This window comes from Pongo pygmaeus, chromosome 22 (assembly GCF_028885625.2).
Source record: "Pongo pygmaeus isolate AG05252 chromosome 22, NHGRI_mPonPyg2-v2.0_pri, whole genome shotgun sequence".
In the NCBI taxonomy this organism is placed as follows: Eukaryota; Metazoa; Chordata; class Mammalia; order Primates; family Hominidae; genus Pongo; species Pongo pygmaeus.
This window is the reverse complement of record NC_072395.2, coordinates 21,236,035-21,256,085: the sequence shown is the minus strand read 5'-3', so window position 1 is coordinate 21,256,085 and position 20,051 is coordinate 21,236,035.

Here is a 20,051-nt window from a genome sequence, read left to right as displayed (position 1 = left end):
CAGTGGAAAAGTCTAAGCACACATTTCTTCATTCCATTCCATTCAATTCCATTTCACTCCACTCCACTCCACTCCAATCCATTCCACTCAACTCCACTACACTCTATTCCATTCCACTCCACTCCTTTCCACTCCACTCCACTTCATTTCTTTCTGCTTCAGTCCATTCCAGTTCACTCCACTCCACTGCATTCTGTTGCACTCCATTCCATTCCAATCCATTCCACACCACTCCATTCCATTCATTTCCACTCCACTCCATTCCCTTCCACTCCACTCCATTCCATTCTACTCCAGTCCATTTCACTCCATTCCATTCCACTCCACTCCAATCCATTCCACTCCACTCCATTCCAATGAACTCCATTCCACTCCACTCAACTATATTCCATTCCATTCCACTCCACTCCATTCCACTAAAATCCACTCCATTCAATTCTGCTCCATTCCATACCATTCTTCTCCACACCACTCCATTCCATTCCTTTCCACTCCACTGCACTCCACTCCTCTCCCACTCATTCCTTTCCAGTCCAGCCCAATCCATTCCTTTCCACTCTACTCCATTCCCTTCCAGTCCACTCCTATCCATTCCACGCCATACCATTCCATTTCACTCCTCTCCACTCCACTCCACTACATTCCATTCCATTCCACTCCACTCGATTCCACTCCACTTCTCTCTACTCCACTCCACTCCACTCCTCTCCACTCCACTCCATTCCACTCCATTCCATTCCACTCCACTCTAGTGCATTCCATTCCACTCCACTCTATTCCATTCCATTCCTCTGCATTCCACTCGACTGCACTCCATTCCATTTCACCCCACTCCACTCCATTTCCTTCCACTCCACTCCACTCCATTCAATTCTGCTCTCTTCCGTTACATTCCATTCCACACCACTCCATTCCATTCCTTTCCTCTCCACTCCATTTCATTGAAGTTCACTCCATTCCATTCCACTCCACTACATTCCATTCCATTCTATTCCAGTCCATTGCACTAAACTCCATCCCACTCCACTCCATTCCATTCCAATCCATTCCACTCCATTACATTCCACTCCATTCCATTCCACTCAAATCCATTCCATTCCACTCCACTCCACTCCATAGATCTCCACTCCATTCCATTGCACTCCATTCCATTTAACTCCACTCCCCTCCATTACACTCCACTCCATTCCATTCCACTCCAACCCATTCCAATCCACTCCACTCCCGTCCATACCTCTCCACTCCATTCCACTCCACTCCAACCCATTCCATTCTACTCCACTAGAGTCCATTCCACTCCACTCCATTCCATTCCACTCCATTCCATTCCATTCCAATCTGTTCTATTCCACTCCACTCCATTCCATTCCACTCCACTCCTTTCCACTGCACTGCATTCCATTCCACTCAACTCCTTTCCACTCCACTACACTCCACTACACATCATCCCACTCCACTCTATTCCATTCCACTCCATTCCATTACATTCCACTCCCTCCACTGCATTTCACTCCACTCCACTGCATTCCACTTCACTCCATTCCATTCCACTCCATTGCATTCCACTCCACCCCATTCCATTCCACTCCACTCCACTCCATTTCACTCCAATCCAGTCCTTTCAACTCCACTAGATTCCATTCCACTCCATTCCATTCCACACCACTCCATTGCATTCCAATCCACTCCATTCCTTTCCATTCCACTCCACTCCATTCCACTCCACTCCCTTCCACTCCCCTCAATTCCACTCCACTCACTTCATTCTACTCTACTCCACTCCACTTCGTTCCATTCCATTCCAATCCATTCATTTCCATTCCTTTTTTGCACAGCATCTCACTCTGTAACAATGGCTGGAGTGCAGTGTCACAATCTCAGCTCACAGTTCTTTTCACCATTCCATTGCATTCCTTTCCATACCATTCCATTCCATTCTATTTTACTCCACTTCACTCCACTCCACTCCATTCCATTCCACTCCATTGCATTCCATTCTACTCCATTCCACTCCATCCCACTCCACTCCACTCCACTCCACTCTACTCAACTCCACTCCACTCCACTGCATTCCATTCCATTCCATTGCATTTCACTCCGTTGCATTCCATTCCTTTCTTTCAACAGGATATCACTGTGTCACCCAGGCTGGAGTTTAGTGGCACAATCTCAGCTAACATTGGATGTCAACTTTCCATTGCATTGCATTGTATTCTATTGCCAGCCATTGCATTTCATTCCAATAAATTACATTTCAGTTCATTCCATTCCACTCCGTACTATTCCATTATATTTAATTTGATTCCATTCCATTGAAACCCATTCCGTTCCACTCCACTCCCCTCCACTGCACTATATTCCATTACATCCAATTCCACTCCACTCCATTACACTCCTCCAGACTCCACCGCACTCCACTCCTCTCCATTCAACTCCAACCCATTCCATTACGCTCCATTACATGGCACTCCACTGCACCCCACTCCACTTCACTTCATTCCATTCCATTCCATCCCATTCCATTCCTCTCCACTCCACTCTACTCTACTTCACTCCAGTCCACTCAACACCAGTCCAGTCCATTCTATTCCATTCCATTCCACTACATTCCTTTCCATTCCTTTCCTTGGAGAGTATCTCACTCTCTCACACAGCCTGGAACGCAGTGGCACAATCTTAGCTCACATTCCATTCCATTCCATTCCATTCTGCTTCACTCCACTCCCCTCCAATCCTCTCCATTCCTTTCCTTTCCATTCCATTCCATTCCATTCCACTCCTTTCCATTCCATTCCATTCCACTGAATTTCACTTCACTCCACACCAATGCATTCCATTCCAATCCTCTCTTTTCTTTCGACAGGATCTCCTTCTGTCACACAGCTTATAGTGCAGTGGCACAATCTGCACACACATTTCGCCATTCCATTCCATTCCGTTCCGTTCTGTTCCATTCCGTTCGATTCCATTCCATTCCGTTGTGCTCCATACCAGTCCACTAAAATGCATTCCATTACATCTGATTCCACTCCACTCCACTCCATTCCTCTAGACTCCACTGAACTCCACTGCACTCAATACAACTCCGTACCATTCCATTCCGCTCCATTCCACTGCACTCCACCCCACCCCACTCTACTCCACTTCATTCCCTTCCATTGCATTCCATTCCATTCCTCTCCATTCCACTCCATTCCACTTCACTTCACTCCACTCCACTGCAGTCCACTCCATTCCATTCCATTCCATTCTACTGCATTCCATTCCATTCTTTTCTTTCGACAGTGTCTCACTCTTTCACCCAGCCTGGAGTACAGTGGCAAAATCTCAGCTCACATTTCATTATTCCACTCCATTCCCCTCAATTCCACTTCATTTAACTCCACTCCACTCCACTCCATTCCACTCTATATAATTCCATTCCATTCCATTCCTCTGAATTCCACTCCGCTACACTCCATTCCACTCCACTCCATTCCATTCCAATCCACATCTTTCCATTCCACTCCACTCCATTCCATTCCATTCCAGGCAATTGAATTCCAATCCACTCCACTCCACTCCATTCCACTCCACTCCATTCCACTACTCTCCACTCCATTCCGCTCCACTCCACTCCATTCTGCTCCACTCCACTCCATTCCGCTCCACTCCAATTCATTCCACTCCACTCCATTCCATTCCACTCCACTCCATTCCATTCCACTCCACTCCACTCCATTCCGCTCCACTCCACTCCATTCCACTCCACTCCACTCCATTCCACTCCACTCCATTCCATTCCACTCCACTCTATTCCATTCCTTTCCACTCCATTCCATTCCACTCCACACGATTGCATTCCATTCCACTCCATTCCATTCCACTACACTCCATTCCATTCCACTCCATTCCATTCCACTGCACTCCATTCCACTTCATTCCACTCTATTCCACTCCACTAAATTCTACTCGACCCCACCCACTCCATTCCACTCCACTCCATTCAATTCCACAACACCCATTCCATTCCACTCCACTCCATTCCATTCCACTCCACTCCATTCCATTCCACTCCACTTCACTCCACTCCAATCCTTTCCATTCCACTCCACAACATTCCATTCCGTTCCACTCCATTCCATTGCCCACCATTCCACTCCATTCCAATCCACTCCACTCTACTTCATTCCATTCCATTCCATTCCACTCCACTACAATCCACTCTACTCCACTCCAATCAATTCCACTCCCTCTACTCCACTCCATTCCTGTACACGCCACTCCTTTCGATTCATCCCATTCAATTCCATTCCACTCCACTCCATTCCATTCCAATCCACTGCATTCCATTACACTCCACTCAATTCCATTGTAATCCACTCCACTAGACTCCATTCCTTCCTTTCCTTTCCACTCCACTCCAGTCCATTCCATTGCACTCCAGTCTATTCTTTTCAACTCCACTCCTTTGCACTCCACTCTACTCCACTCCACTCCATTTCACTCCGTTCGACTCCATTCCATTCCATTCCATTCCTTTTTCTGACAGGATCAGACTCTGATACCCCTCCTGGTGTGCAGTGGCACAATCTCAGCTCACGTTTCATTTCAACATTCCATTCCATTCCATTGCATTCCATTCCATTCCACTTCACTCCACTCCATTCCTCTCAATTCCACTCCACTCCTCTCCAATCCATTGCATGCTATTCCATTCCAATCCCTTCCTTTCAACACCTTTCTTTCGACAGAATCTCCCTCTGTCACACAGGCTCAAGAGAAGTGTCACAATCTCAGCACACATTTCTTCATTCCATTCCATTCCATTCTGTTCCACTCCACTCCACTACACTCCACTCCACACCACACCACTAAATTCCATTTCACTCCACTCCAATCCATTCCATACTGCTCCATTCCATTCCACTCCACTCCTTTCCACTCCATTCCATTCCATTCCACTAAACTGCATTCCATTCCACTCCTCTCCACTCCATTCCATTCCACTCCAGTCCATTCGATTCCACTCCATTCCACTGAATTCCACTCCACCGCACTCCACTCCATTCCATTCTACTCTACTGCAATTCACTCCATTCCATTCCACTCCACTCCATTCCATTCCACTCCATTCATTCCATTCCATTACACTCCATTGCATTCCACTCCACACTATTCCATTCCATTCCACTCCATTCCATTCTACTCCACTCCATTCCATTCCACTCCATTCCATTCTACTCCACTCCATTCCATTCCACTCCACTCAATTCCACTCCACTGCACTCCATTCCACTGCACTCCATTCCATTCCTCTCCACTCCATTCCATTCCATTCCACTAAATTCCTTTCCACTCCATGCCACTCCATTCCACTCCACTCCACTCCACACCATTCCCTTCCATTCTATTCCATTCCACTCCACTCCACTCCAATCAATTCCACTCCCTCAACTCCACTCCATTCCAGTCCACTCCAGTCCTTTCCATTCCATCCCATTCCATTCAATTACACTGCACTCCATTCCATTCCACTCCACTCCATTCCATTGCACTCCACTACACTCAACTCCATTCCAATCCTCTCTGTTCCACTCCACTGCAGTCCATTCCATTCCACTCCCCTCCATTCCATTCAACTCCACTCCTTTGCACTGTACTCCACTCCACTCCAATCCATTTCATTCCATTCCACTCCCTTCCATTGCATTCCTTTCTTTTGACAGGATCTCACTCTGTCACCCATCCTGGTGTGCATTGGCACAATCTCAGCTCAGTTTTCATTTCACCATTCCATTCCATTGCACTCCACTCCAATCCACTCAATTCCACTCCACTCCAATCGAATCCATTCCATGCCATTCCATTCCAAACACTTCCATTCCACTCCTTTCTTTTGACAGGATCTCCCTCTGTCACACAGGCTGAAGAGCAGTGGCACAATCTCAGCACACATTTCTTGATTCCGTTTCATTCAATTCCATTACGTTCCACTCCACTCCACTCCACTCCACTCCTTTACACTCCACTCAACTCCATTCCATACAGCTCCATTGCATTGCATTCCATTCCACTTTACTTCATTCCATTCCTTTCCACTTCACTCCATTCCATTCCACTCCACTCCACTCCATTCCATTCCATTCCCGTCCATTCCACTCCATTCCATTCCACTCCACTCTATTCGATGGCACTCCATTTTACTCCATTCCATTCCAATCCACTCCAGTCCACTCCATTCCACTCCTGCCCAATCCACTCCACCACTCTTCACTCTTTTCAATTCTGCTCCACTGCATTCCAATCCACTCCACTCCATTCCAATCCACTCCATTCCATTCTATTCCATTACACTCCTCTCCATTCCATTCCTTTCCACTCCACTCCATTCCATTCCACTCCAGTCCATTCCATTCCACTGCACTACTCTCCATTCCATTCCTTTCCAATCCATTCCACCCCATTCCATTCCACTCCACTCCAGTCCATTCCACTCCACTCCAATCCACTCCTCCCCACTCCTTTCCACCCTTCTCCACTCCATTCAATATCACTCCACTCAACACCACTCCACTCCATTCCATTCCATTCCACTCCCTTCCTTTCCATTCCTTTCTTTCCACAGGATCTCACTCTGTCACAAAGGCCGTACTGCAGTGGCACAAACTCAGCCCACATTTCTTTTCACCATTCTATTGTAACCATTCCATCCCATTCCATTCCATTCTATTTCACTCCACTCCACTCCACTACACTGCATTCCATTCCACTCCATCAAAATCCATTAGACTCCATTCCACTCCAATCCATTCCATTGCATTCCATTCCATTCCATTTCATTCCATTGCATTCCATTCCTTTATTTCAACAGGTTATCACTGTGAGACCTGGGATGGAGTACAGTGGCCCAATTTCAGCTCACATTACATGACAACGTTGCATTGCATTCTATCCATTCCATTGCATTCCATTGCATTCCATTCCATTGTATTCCATTCCATTCCAATCCACTCCGTTCCACTCCACTCCACTCCACTCCACTCCATTACATCCGATTCTATTCCACTCCACTCCAACCCACTCCACTCTCCTTCATTCGATTACATTCCATCCCATTCCATTCCTCTCCATTCCACTCCATTTCACTCCCCTCCATTACACTCCACTCCATTATATTCCAGTCCTTTCCACTGCATTCCATTCCTTCCATTCCTTTTTTTCGAGAGTATCTCACTCTGTCACCAAGTATGTAGCACAGTGGCAAAATCTCATCTCACATTCCATCCCGTTACATAACGTTCCATTCCTTTCTGATCCGCTCTCCTCCAATCCACTCCATTCCCTTCCATTCCATTCCATTCCATTCCACTCAATTCCACTCCACTACTTTCCAATCCATTCCATTCCACTTCTTTCTTTCGACAGGATCACCCTATGTCATACAACCTGTAGCTCAGTGGCACAATCTCAGCACACATTTCTCCATTCAGTCCCGTTCTGTGGCTTTCTGTCTTGTTCCGTTCCATTCCATTCCACTCCACTCCACTACATTCCATTACATCCAATTCCATTCTTCTCCATAACACTCCTCTCCAGTCCACACCACTCCACTTCACTCCATCCTATTCCATTCCATACCATGTCACTGCAGTTGACTCCACCCAAATCTACTCCACTTCATTCCATTCCATTCCATCCCATTTCTTTCCTCTGCATTCCACTCCATTCCACTTCACTCTACTTCATTCCAGTCCACTCCATTCCATTCCATTACATTTCATTCCACTGCATTCCATTCCATTCCTTACTTTCGAGAGTATCTCACTCTGACACCCAGCCTGGAGCGCAGTTGCACAATTTCAGCTCACAATTCTTTATTCCATTCCATTGCATTCCATTCCATTGCGTTCCATTCCTTTCCATTGCCTTCCATTGCATTCCATTCCATTCCATTCCACTCCTTTCCATTCCATTCCACTCCTCTCCATTACGTTCCACTCCACTTAATTACGTTCCTAGCCACCCCACTCCGTTCCTCTCCACTCCACTCTGTTCCACTCCACTTCACTCCATTCCACTCCACTCCACTCCGTTCCACTCCTTTCCACTCCACTTCACTCCGTTTCATTCCACTCCACTCCATTCCAATCCAATCCATTCGATTTTGATCCATTTCATTCCACTCCACTCACCTCCACTCCATTACACCCCATTCTACTCCATTCCATACCATTCCACTCCACTCCATTGCATTCCATTCCACTCCACTCTTTTCCACTCCACTCCATTCCATTCCACTACACTCCATTCCAAACCATTCCATTCCACTCCGTTAGGTTCCACTTCACTCGGTTCCATTCCACTGCACTCCAATTCCTTCCAATCCACTCCAATCCATTCCACTACACTCCATTCTCTTCCACTCCATACCACTCCACTCCACTGCACTGCATTCCATTCCACTCCTCTCCACTCCTCTAAACACCAATCCACTCCATTTCACTCCAGTACATTCCATTCCACTCCACTCCGTTCCATCCCATTCCATTACACTCCATTCCATTCCACTCCACAACCTTCCATTGTTCTGCATTTCACTGCATTCCATTTCATTTCACTCCACTCCACTCCACTGCATTCCACTCCATTCTATTCAACCCCATTCCATTCCAATCCACTCCACTCCTCTCCACTCCACTCCATTCCACTCCACTCCTCTCCACTCCACTCTACTCCACCCCATTCCATTGCATTCCATTCCATTCCCATGCAGTCCATTACATTCCACTCCATTCTACCCCATTCATTCCTTTCCATTCCACTCCACGCCAGTGTATTCCACTCCACTCCATTCCAACCCATTCCATTCCACTCCACTCCACTCCACTCCATTCCATTCCACTTCATTCCATTCCACTCAACTCCACTCTACTCCACTCCATTCCAGTCCACTACATTCCATTCCACTACGTTCCATTTCAGTCCATTTCATTCCATTCCTCTCCATTCCATTACACTCCACTCCCTTCCCTTCCATTCCATTCCACTGCCCTCCATTCCATTCCACTGCTCTCCATTCCATTCCACTGCCCTCCATTCCATTCCACTGCTCTCCATTCCATTCCACTCCACACCATTCCATTCCATTCCACTCTACTTCATTCCACTCTACTCTACTCGACTCCATTACATTCCAATCCATTCCACTCCACCCGTTTCCACTCCATTCCATTCCATTCAACTCCACTCCATTCCACTCCACACCACTACACTCCATTCCACTCCACTCGAATCCACTCCACTCCAATCCACTCCACTCCATTCCATTCCATTCCATTCCTTTCCACTCCACATCATTCCACTCCATTTCATTCCATTCCATTCCACTCCTCTGCATTTCATTCCATTCTATTCCATCCCACTCCACTTCATTCCACTCCACTCCTTTCCTCTCCATTCTATTCCTTTCGACTCCACTCCATGCCATTCCACTCCACTCCATTCTACTCCATTCCATTCCACTCCATTCCACTCCATTCCATTCCACTCTATTCCGCTCCACGCCATTCCACTCCTCTCCATTACATTCCACTCCATTCCATTCTGTTCCACTCCTCTCCAATCCATTATTCTCCATTCCATCCCATTCCACTCCATTCGTATCCATCCCACTAAACTCCATTCCATTCCACTGCACTCCACTCTACTCCATTCCATTCCACTCCACTCTATTCCATTCTACTCCATTCCACTTCATTCCATTCCATTCCTCTCGAGTCCACTCTATTCCACTCCACTCCATTCCACTCTATTGCATTCCATTCCATTCCATTTCACTAAAATCCACTCCACTCCACTCCATTTCACTCGCCTTCTTTCCACTCCAGTCCAATCCCCTCCACTCCAATCCCTTCCGCTCACCTCGATTACCCTTCACTCCACTAAACTCCCTTCCATTCCAATGCACTCCAATCCCTTCCACTCCATTCCTTTCAATTCCATACCACTCCTCTCCATTCCGTTCCGTTCTCTTCCATTCCACTCCTAGCCATTCCATTCCACTCCAATCCACTCCATGCCATTCCATTCCACTCCACTACACCCCATTCCACTCAACTCCATTCCACTCTATTCCATTCCACTCCGTTCCATTAGACTCCATTCCAATCCACTCCACTCCACTCCACTCTACTGCACTCCACTCCACTCCATTCCACTCCACATCACTCCACTGATTCCATTCCATCCCATTGCTCTCCATTCCATTCCACTCCACTTCACTCCACTCCTTACTTTCAGTTGTACTCCACTCCATTGCATTCCAATGCACTCAACTCCATTCCATTACATTACATGCCATTCCACTCCACTCCACTCCATTCCACTCCACTCCACTTCACTCCCCTCCATTCCATTGCATTCCACTCCACTCCATTCCCCTGCACTCATTCCTTTCCACTCCATTTTACGTCACTCCCCTCCACTCCATTGCATAACGTTCCATTCCATTTCACTCCATTGCATTCCATTCCTTTCTTTCGACAGGATATCACTGTCATCCAAGCTGGAGTTCAGTGACACAATCTCAGCTCACATTACATGCAAACTTTCCATTGCATTGCATTCTATTCCCTTGCATTCCATTGCATTCCATTCCATTCCATTCCATTCCATTTCATTCCATTCCATTCCATTTCATTCCATTCCATTCCATTCCACTCCATTCCACTCCTCTCCACTACATTCCATTCCATTCCACTCCATTCCATTACACTCCTTTCTTTCAACAGGATCTCCCTGTGTCACACAGGTTGTAGTGCAGTGGCACAATCTCAGCACACATTTCTCTTTTCCATTCCGTTCTGTTCCGTTCTGTTCCATTCCATTCCGTTCCGTTACACTCCACTGCAGTCCACTACAGTACATTCCATGAGATCTGAATCTATTCCACTCCTTTCCACTCCTCTCCACTCCACTGCACTCCACTCCTCTACATTACATTCCATCACATCCATTCTTCTCCATTCCACTGCACTCCACTCAACCGCACTATACTCCACTTCATTCCACTCCATCTCGTTCCTTTCCATTCCTCTCCATTCTACTACACTCCACTTCACTCCACTGCACTCCAGTCCATTCCATTCCATTCCATTCCATTCCATCCCATTCCCTTCCATTCCATTCCATTGCACTGCATTCCATTCCATTCCTTTCCTACAAGAGTATCCCACTCTGTGAACAAGCCTGGAGTGCAGTGGCACAATGTCAGCTCACATTTCATTATTCCACTCCATTTCATACCATTCCATTCCATTGCATTGCACTGTATTCCATTCCATTCCATTCCATTCCACTCCACTCCACTCCACTGCACTCCAATCCCATCCACTCCACTCCATGCCACTCCTATCCATTCCGTTCCATTCCACTCCATTACACTCCAATCCATTCCATTCCATACCAATCTATTCCACTCCATTCCCCTCCACTCCATTCCACTCCACTCCACTCCACTCCACTCCATTCCATTCTTGTCAATTTCACCCCATTCCATTCCAATCCACTCCATACCATTCCACTGTAGTCCACTCTATTCCATTTCATTCCACTCCACTCCATTCCACTCCATTCCACTCCATTCTATTCCACTCCATTCCATTCCACTCCACTCCACTCCATTCCACTCCACTCCATTCCATTCCATTCTACCCCACTCCAATACATTCCACTCCACTCCATTGCATTCCACTCCACTTCATTCTCTTCCACTCCATTCCACTCACGTTAAACTCCATTTCACTTCACTCCACTCCACTCCGTTTCACTACTTTCCAATCCACTCCACGTCATGCCACTCCATTCCATTACACTCCTCTCCAGTCCAATACACTACACTCCATTCCAGTCCATTCCACTCCACTCCATTACATTGCTTTCCAAACCACTCCATTCCATTCCACTCCACTCCCTTCCATTCCAATCGTCTCCATGCCAATCCATTCCACACCAATCCATTCCATTCCACTCCACTCCAATCCATTACTTTACAATCCACTCCATTTTGTTCCACTCTGCTTCATTCCACTGCACTCCACTCCACTCCATTCCATTCCAGTCCATTGAACTCCATTCCGTTCGACTCCATTCCATTCCACTCCACTCCACTGCACTTCAATCAACTCCACTCCACTCCATTCCATTCCACTCCAGTCAACTCCACTCCACTCCATTCCATTCCACTCCATACCAATCCTTTCCACTCTACTCCATTCCATTCCATTAAGCTCCTCTTCATTCCATTGCACTCCACTCCATCCCATTCCATAGCATACCACTCCTCTCCATTCCATTCCACTCCACTCTACTCCATCCCACTGCACTCCATTCCATTCCATTCCATTCTACTCAGCTCCACTGCTTTCCACTCTGCTCCATTCCATTCCACTCCACTCCATTCCATTCCACTCCACTCCATTCCACTCCACTCCACTCCACTCTATTCCACTCCACTCCACTCCATTACTCTCCACTCCTTTCCATTCCACTTCACTCCACTCCACTCCATTCCATTCCACTCCATTCAGTTACTCTCCATTCCACTCCATTGCACTCTATTCCATTCCATTTCATTCCATTCCACTCCACTCAATTCCATTCCACTCCATTCCATTCCACTCCATTCCAATCCATTCCACTCTATTCCACTCCACTCCGATCTATTCCATTCCGTTCCATTCCACTCCAATCCTTTCCATTCCACTCCATTCCATTCCACTCCATTCCACTCCATTGCACTCTTTTACACTCCATTCCATTCCAATCTACTCCATTCTACTCCACTCCACTCCCCTCCAATGCACTCCAATACAATCCATTCCACTACACTCCACTCCACTCGATTCCACTGCATCCCACTCCATTGCATTCCACTCCGTTCCACTGCATTCCACTCCATTGCATTCCACTCCATTCCACTGCATTCCACTCCACACCCTTACATTCAATTCCACTCCATTTCATTCCATTCCATGCATTTCCATTCTGTTCCATTCCACTCAATTCCACTCCACTCCACTCCAATCCGTTCCATTCCATTTCACTCCTTTCTTTCGACAGGATCTGCATCTGTCACATGGCTGTAGCGCAGTGGCACAATCTCAGCACACATTTCTCCATTCTGTTCCGCTCTGTTCTGTTCCATTCCGTTCTGTTGCATTCCTGTCCATTCCCCTCCAGTCTGCTCCACTCCACTACATTCCATAATATCCGACTCTGTTCCACTCCATTCCAATCCCCTCAATTCCACTGCACTCCACTCCACTCCATTCCACTCCACTCTATTCCATTCCACTCCATCCCATTCCATTCCATTCCACTCCATTCCACTCCTCTAGATTCCATTCCTCTCCACTCCATTCCATTCCCTCTCATTCCATGCTTTTCCATTCCATTCCACTCCACTCCACTCTATTTCATTCAATTAAACTCCATTCCATTCCATTCCTTTCTTTCCACAGGATCTCACACTGTCACAAAGGCTGGAGTGCAGTGGCACAGTCTCAGCTCACATTTCTTTTCGTCATTCCATTGCACTCCATTCCATCCCATTCCATTCCACTCAATTTCACTCCACTACACACCACTCCACACCATTCCATTCCACTCCTTCCATTTCCATTCGAGTCCATTCCACTCCACTGCACTCCACTTCATTCCCCTCCATTCCATTCCATTTCATTTCACTCCATTGCATTCCATTCCTTTCTTTTGACAGGATATCACTGTGTCAGCCAGGCTTTAGTGCAGTGGCACAATCTCAGCTCAGATTACAAGACAACTTTCCATTGCACTGCATTCTATTACATTATATTCCAAAGCTTTCCATTCCTTTCCTTTCCTTTCAATTCCAATGAATTCCATTCTATTCCACTCTATTCCACTCCACTCCACTCCACTCCATTCCACTCCACTCCACTCGATTCCACTCCAGTCCATTCTATTCCACTCCACTCCATTCAATTCCACTCCACTCCATTCCATTCCACTTCATTCCATTCAATGCCACTCCATTCCATTCTGTTCCACTCCAATCCATTCTATTCCACTCCACTCCATTCCATTCCACTCCATTCCACCCCATTCCATTCCATTCCACTCCACTCCACTTCATTCCATTCCACTCCACTCCATTCCACTGCACTCCTCTTCACTCCACTCCATTCCATTCCATTCCACTTCACTCCATTCCATTCCACTCCATTCCATTCCATTCCACTCCTCTTCATTCCATTTCACTCCACTCCATCCCATTCCATAGCATTGCACTCCTGTCCTTTCCATTCCACTCAACTCAATTCCATTCCACTCCACTCCATTCCACTACACTCCACACCAATTCAGTCCACTCCACTCCATTCCATTCCACTCCAATCCATTGCACTCCACTCCATTCCACTCTACTCCACTCCACTCTATTCCACTCCACTCCACTCCATTCCACTCCACTCTACTCCATTCCACTCCACTCCATTCCATTCCACTTCACTCCAATCCACTCCACTCCATTCCATTCCACTCCATTCCTTTACACTCCATTCCAACCAGTTGCACTCTATTCCACTCCATTGCATTGCAATCCACTCCATTCAATTCCATTACACTCCACTCCAGTCCACTCCCCTCCACTCCACTCCAATCCACTCCAATCCAATCCATTCCACTCCACTCCACTCCACTCAATTACGTTGCATTCCACTCCATTTCTTTCCACTCCATTCCATGACATTCAACTCCACACCCTTCCATTACATTCCACTCCATTCCATTCCATTCCGTTCCATGTCATTCCAATCAATTCCACTACACTCCACTCCAATCCATTCCATTCCATTTCACTCCTTTCTTTCAACACGATTTCCATCTGTCACAAGGCTGTAGCGCAGTGGCACAATCTCAGCACACGTTACTCCGTTCTGTTCCGCTCCGTTTTTTTCCATTCCGTTCCATTCCGTTCCAATCCATTCCACTCCACTCTACTCCAACCCACTACTTCTATTTCATCCGATTCCGTTCCACTCCAATCCACTCCCCTCCACACCACTATACTCCCTTCCACTCCACTCTATTCCATTCCACTCCATTCTATTCCATTCCATTCCACTCCTCTAGATTTCATGCCAGTCCACTCCATTCCATTCCATCCCATTCCATGCCTCTCCATTCCATTCTACTCCACTCCATTCCTTTCTGCTCCACTCAATTCCATTCCACTCAACTCCACGCCATTCCACTCCACTCCATTCCATTCCATATCATTTCACTCCATTCCATTCAACTCCACTCCATTCCATTGCACTCCACTCCATTCCATACCATCCCTTTCCACTCCTCTCCATTCCATTCCACTCCACTCCATTGCATTCCACTCCATTCCATACTATTCTACTCAACTCCACTCCAGTCCACTCCACTCCATTCCATTCCACGCCACTCCATTTCATTACACTTCTGTCAACTCCATTCCACTCCACACCAATCCATTCCACTCCAGGACATTCTGCTCCACTCCATTCCATTGCACCCAATTCCACTCCATTCCAGTCTACTCCATTCCATTGCATTCCACTCCATTGCATTCCATTCCTTTCTTTCCCAAGGATCTCACTCTGTCAGAAATGCTGGAATGCAGTGACACAGTCTCAGCTCACCTTTCTTTTCATCATTCCATTGCATTCCATTACATCCAGTTCCGTTCCATTCTATTTCACTCCATTACACTCCATTCCATTCCATTTCACTCCACTCCATTCCATTCGACTCCATTCCACCCCACTTCAATCCACTCCACTACACTCCACTTAACTCCATCCCATTCCATTAGACTCCATTCCATTCCATTCCATTCCACTCTGCTCCATTCCATTCCACTCCATTCCATTCCTCTCCATTCCACTCCATTCCATTCCACTCCACTCCATTTCATTCCATTCCATTCCACTCCAATCCATTCCATTCCACTGCATTCGACTCCATTCCATTTCATTCCTCTCCACTCCAATCCACTCCACTCCACTCCATTCCACTCCATTCTATTCCACTCCATTCCATTCCAATACACTCCACTACACTCCACTCCACTCCACTGCGCTCCACTCCACTCCATTCCATTCCACTCTATTCTACTCCAATAAACTCCACTTCACTCCATTCCATTCCACTACACTACATTGCATTCCACTCCATTCCACTCCATTAAATTCCATTCCTCTCCATTCCACTATGCTCCACTCCATTAGACTCCATTCCAATCCACTTCACGCCACGCCACTCCATTCCTTTCCACTCCTCTACATTCCAATACACTCTACTCCATTCCATTCCATTTCACTCCACTCCATTCCATTCCTTTCCAATCCACTCCATTATATTCTACTCCACTCCATTCTCTTCCACTCCTCTATATTCCAATCCACTCCACTCCATTTCATTCCTTTCTTTCTACACGATATCACTGTGTCACCCAGGCTGAAGTGGGGTGGCACAATCTCAGTGCACATTACACGTCAACTTTCCATTATATTTCATGCTACTCCGTTGCATTCCATTGCATTCCCTTTCATTCCATTCCATTCCATTCCAATTAATTCCATTCCATTCCACTCCGTACAAATCCACACCACTCCAGTCCACTACATTCCATTACTTCTGATTCCGTTCCACTCAATTCCACTCCTCTCCTCTCCAACGCACTCCACTATTATCCATTCCACTCCATCCCATTCCAATCCGCTCCATTCCACTGGACACCACACCACCACACTCCACTCCACTTTATTCCATTCCATTCCAACCAATTCCATTCCTCTCCATTCCACTCTACTCCACTTCACTCAACTCCATTCCAGTCCACTCCATTTGATTCCATTCTATTCCATGCCACTGCATGCCATTCCATTCCTTTCTTTCTAGAGTATCTCTCTCTGTCACCCAACCTGGAGCGCAGTGGCACAATGTCTGCTCACATTTCATTTTTCCATTCCTTTCCATTGCATTCCATTCCAGTCCACTCCCCTGCATTGAATACCACTCCACTCCACTCCACTCCATTCAACTCCAGTCCATTCCACTCCATTCCATTCAACTCCACTCCACTCCATTCCACCACATTCCATTCCACTCCACTCCACTCCATTCCACTCCATTCCACTCCACTCCACTCCACTCGACTGCACTCCACTCCACTTCTCTCCACTCCACTCCACTGCACTCCACTCCACTCCTTTCCACTCCACCCCACTGCACTCCACTCGATTCCACTCCATTCCATTGCATTCCACTCCCCTCCATTCAATTCCACTCCACTCCATTCCATTCCACTGCATTCCATTTCATTCCATTCCATTCCACTCCATTTCATTCCATTCCACTCCACTGCAGCGCATTCCACTCCACTCCATTCCATCACATTCCACTCCACTCCATTCCATTCCACTCCATTCCACCCCATTCCATTCCATTCCACTCCACTCCACTCCATTCCACTCCACTCCACTCCATTCCATTCCACTCCATTCTACACCATTCTGTTCCACTCTACTCCACTCCATTCCATTCCACTCTACTCCAGTGCATTCCATTCCTCTCCATTTAATTGCATTCCATTCCATTCCTCTCCTCTTCATTCCATTGCTCTCCACTCCATCCTATTCCATAGCATTCCACTCCTATCCATTCCATTCCACTCCACTTCATTCCATTCCAATCCACTCTACTCCATTCCACTCCTTTCCAGTCCACTCCATTCCACTGTACTTCTCTCCACTCCATTCCATTCCACTTCACTCCTCTACACTCTACTCCACTCCACTCCATTCCACTTCACTCCACTCCACTCTACTCCACTCCACTCTATTCCATTCCATTCCCTTCTTTCCACAGGATCTCACACTGTCACAAAGGCTGGAGTGCAGTGGCACAATCTCAGCTCACATTTCTTTTCATCATTCCATTGCATTCCAACCCATCCCATTCCATTCCATTCCATTCTATTTCACACTACTCCATACCATTCCATTCCACTGCATCCCACTGCATTCGAGTCCATTCCACTCCACTCCACTCCACTCCACTCCTTTCCATTCCATTCCATTTCACTCCATGGCATTTCAATCGTTTCTTTTCACAGGATATCACTGGGTCAGCCAGGCTGGAGTGCAGTGGCACAATCACAGCTCACATTACAGGACATCTTTCCATTTCCACTGCATTCTCCTTAATAACATTCCATTTTTTCCACTACATTCTATTCCTTTCCATTCCATTCATTTCCATTCCATTCCACGCTGTGCCACTCCACTGCACTCCACTCCACTGCACTCCATTCGATTCCGCTCCATTCCATTCCATTCCACTCCACTACATTCAATTCCACTCCACTCCATTCCATTCCACTGCATTCCATTCCATTCCATTCCACTGCATTCCATTCCACTGCATTCCATTCCATTCCATTCAACTCTATTCCATTCCATTCCATTCCACTGCATTCCATTCCATTCCATTCAACTCTATTCCATTCCATTCCATTCAACTCTATTCCATTCCATTCCATTCAACTCTATTCCATTCCATTCCACTTCACTCCATTCCATTCCACTCCACCCCATTCCATTACATTCTACTCCACTCCATTCCATTCCATTCCTTTCCACCCCATTCCATTCCATTCCACTCCACTCCACATCACTTCATTCCACTCCACTCCATTCCACTCCTCTCCTCTCCACTCCATTCCATTCCATTCCACTCCATTCCACTCCATTCCATTACACTCCATTCCATTCCATCCCACTCCTCTTCATTCCATTCCACTCCACTCCATCCCATTCCATAGCATTCCAGTCCTTTCCATTCCATTCCACTCAACTCAATTCCCTTCCACTCCACTCCACTCCATTTCACTCACTCCACTCCATTCCATCCCACTCCATTCCACTCTACTTCCCTCCACTCCATTTCATTCCACTCCACTTCACTCCACTGAACTCCACTCTACTCCACACCACTCCATTCCATTCCATTCCATTCCACTCAATTCCATTCCATTCCTTTCTTTCAACAAGATCTCACACTGTCACAAAGGCTGGAGTGCATTGGCACAAACTCAGCTGATGTTTCTTTTCATCATACCATTCCATTCCATTCCATCCCATTCCATTATATTCTATTTCACTCCACTCCACTGAACTCATCACAATTCCATTCCACTCCATCCCATTCCATTCGAGTCCATTCCACTCCACTCTACTCCACTCCACTCCTCTCCTGTCCACTCCATTCTACTCCATTCCGTTCAATTCCACTTCACTCCATTGCATTCCATTCCTTTCTTTCCAAAGGATATCACTGTGTCAGCCAGGCTGTAGTGCAGTGGCACAATTGCAGCTCACATTACAAGACAAATTTCCGTTACATTGCATTCTATTCCATTACATTCTATTGTATTCCATTCCATTCCATTCCACTCCGTTCCTCTCCACTCCACTGCACTCCACAACACTCCACTCCACTCCAGTCCACTCCATTATATTACATTCCATTGCATTTCACTCCATTGCATTCCATTCATTTCTTTCGACAGTATGTCACTGTGTCACCCAGGCTTGAGTGCAGTGGCACAATCTCAACTCTCATTACATGTCAACTTTCCATTGCATTGCATTCTATTCCATTGCTTTCAATTTCATTAAATTCCATTCCATTCCATTCCATTTCATTCCATTTCAGTCCATTGCATTCATTTCCATTCCATTCCACTCTGTTCCACTCCACTCAACTCCACTACATTCCACTACATCCGATTCCATTCCATTTCATTTCTATCCTCTCCACTCCACTGGACTCCACTCCACTCCATTCAACTCCAACACATTCCTTTTGTCTCCATTCCACTGCACTCCACTCCACCTCAATCCACTCCCTTTCATTCCATTTCATTCAATTCCATCCCCTTCCTATCCATTCCACTCCACTCCACTTCACTCCACTCCACTCCAGTACACTCCATT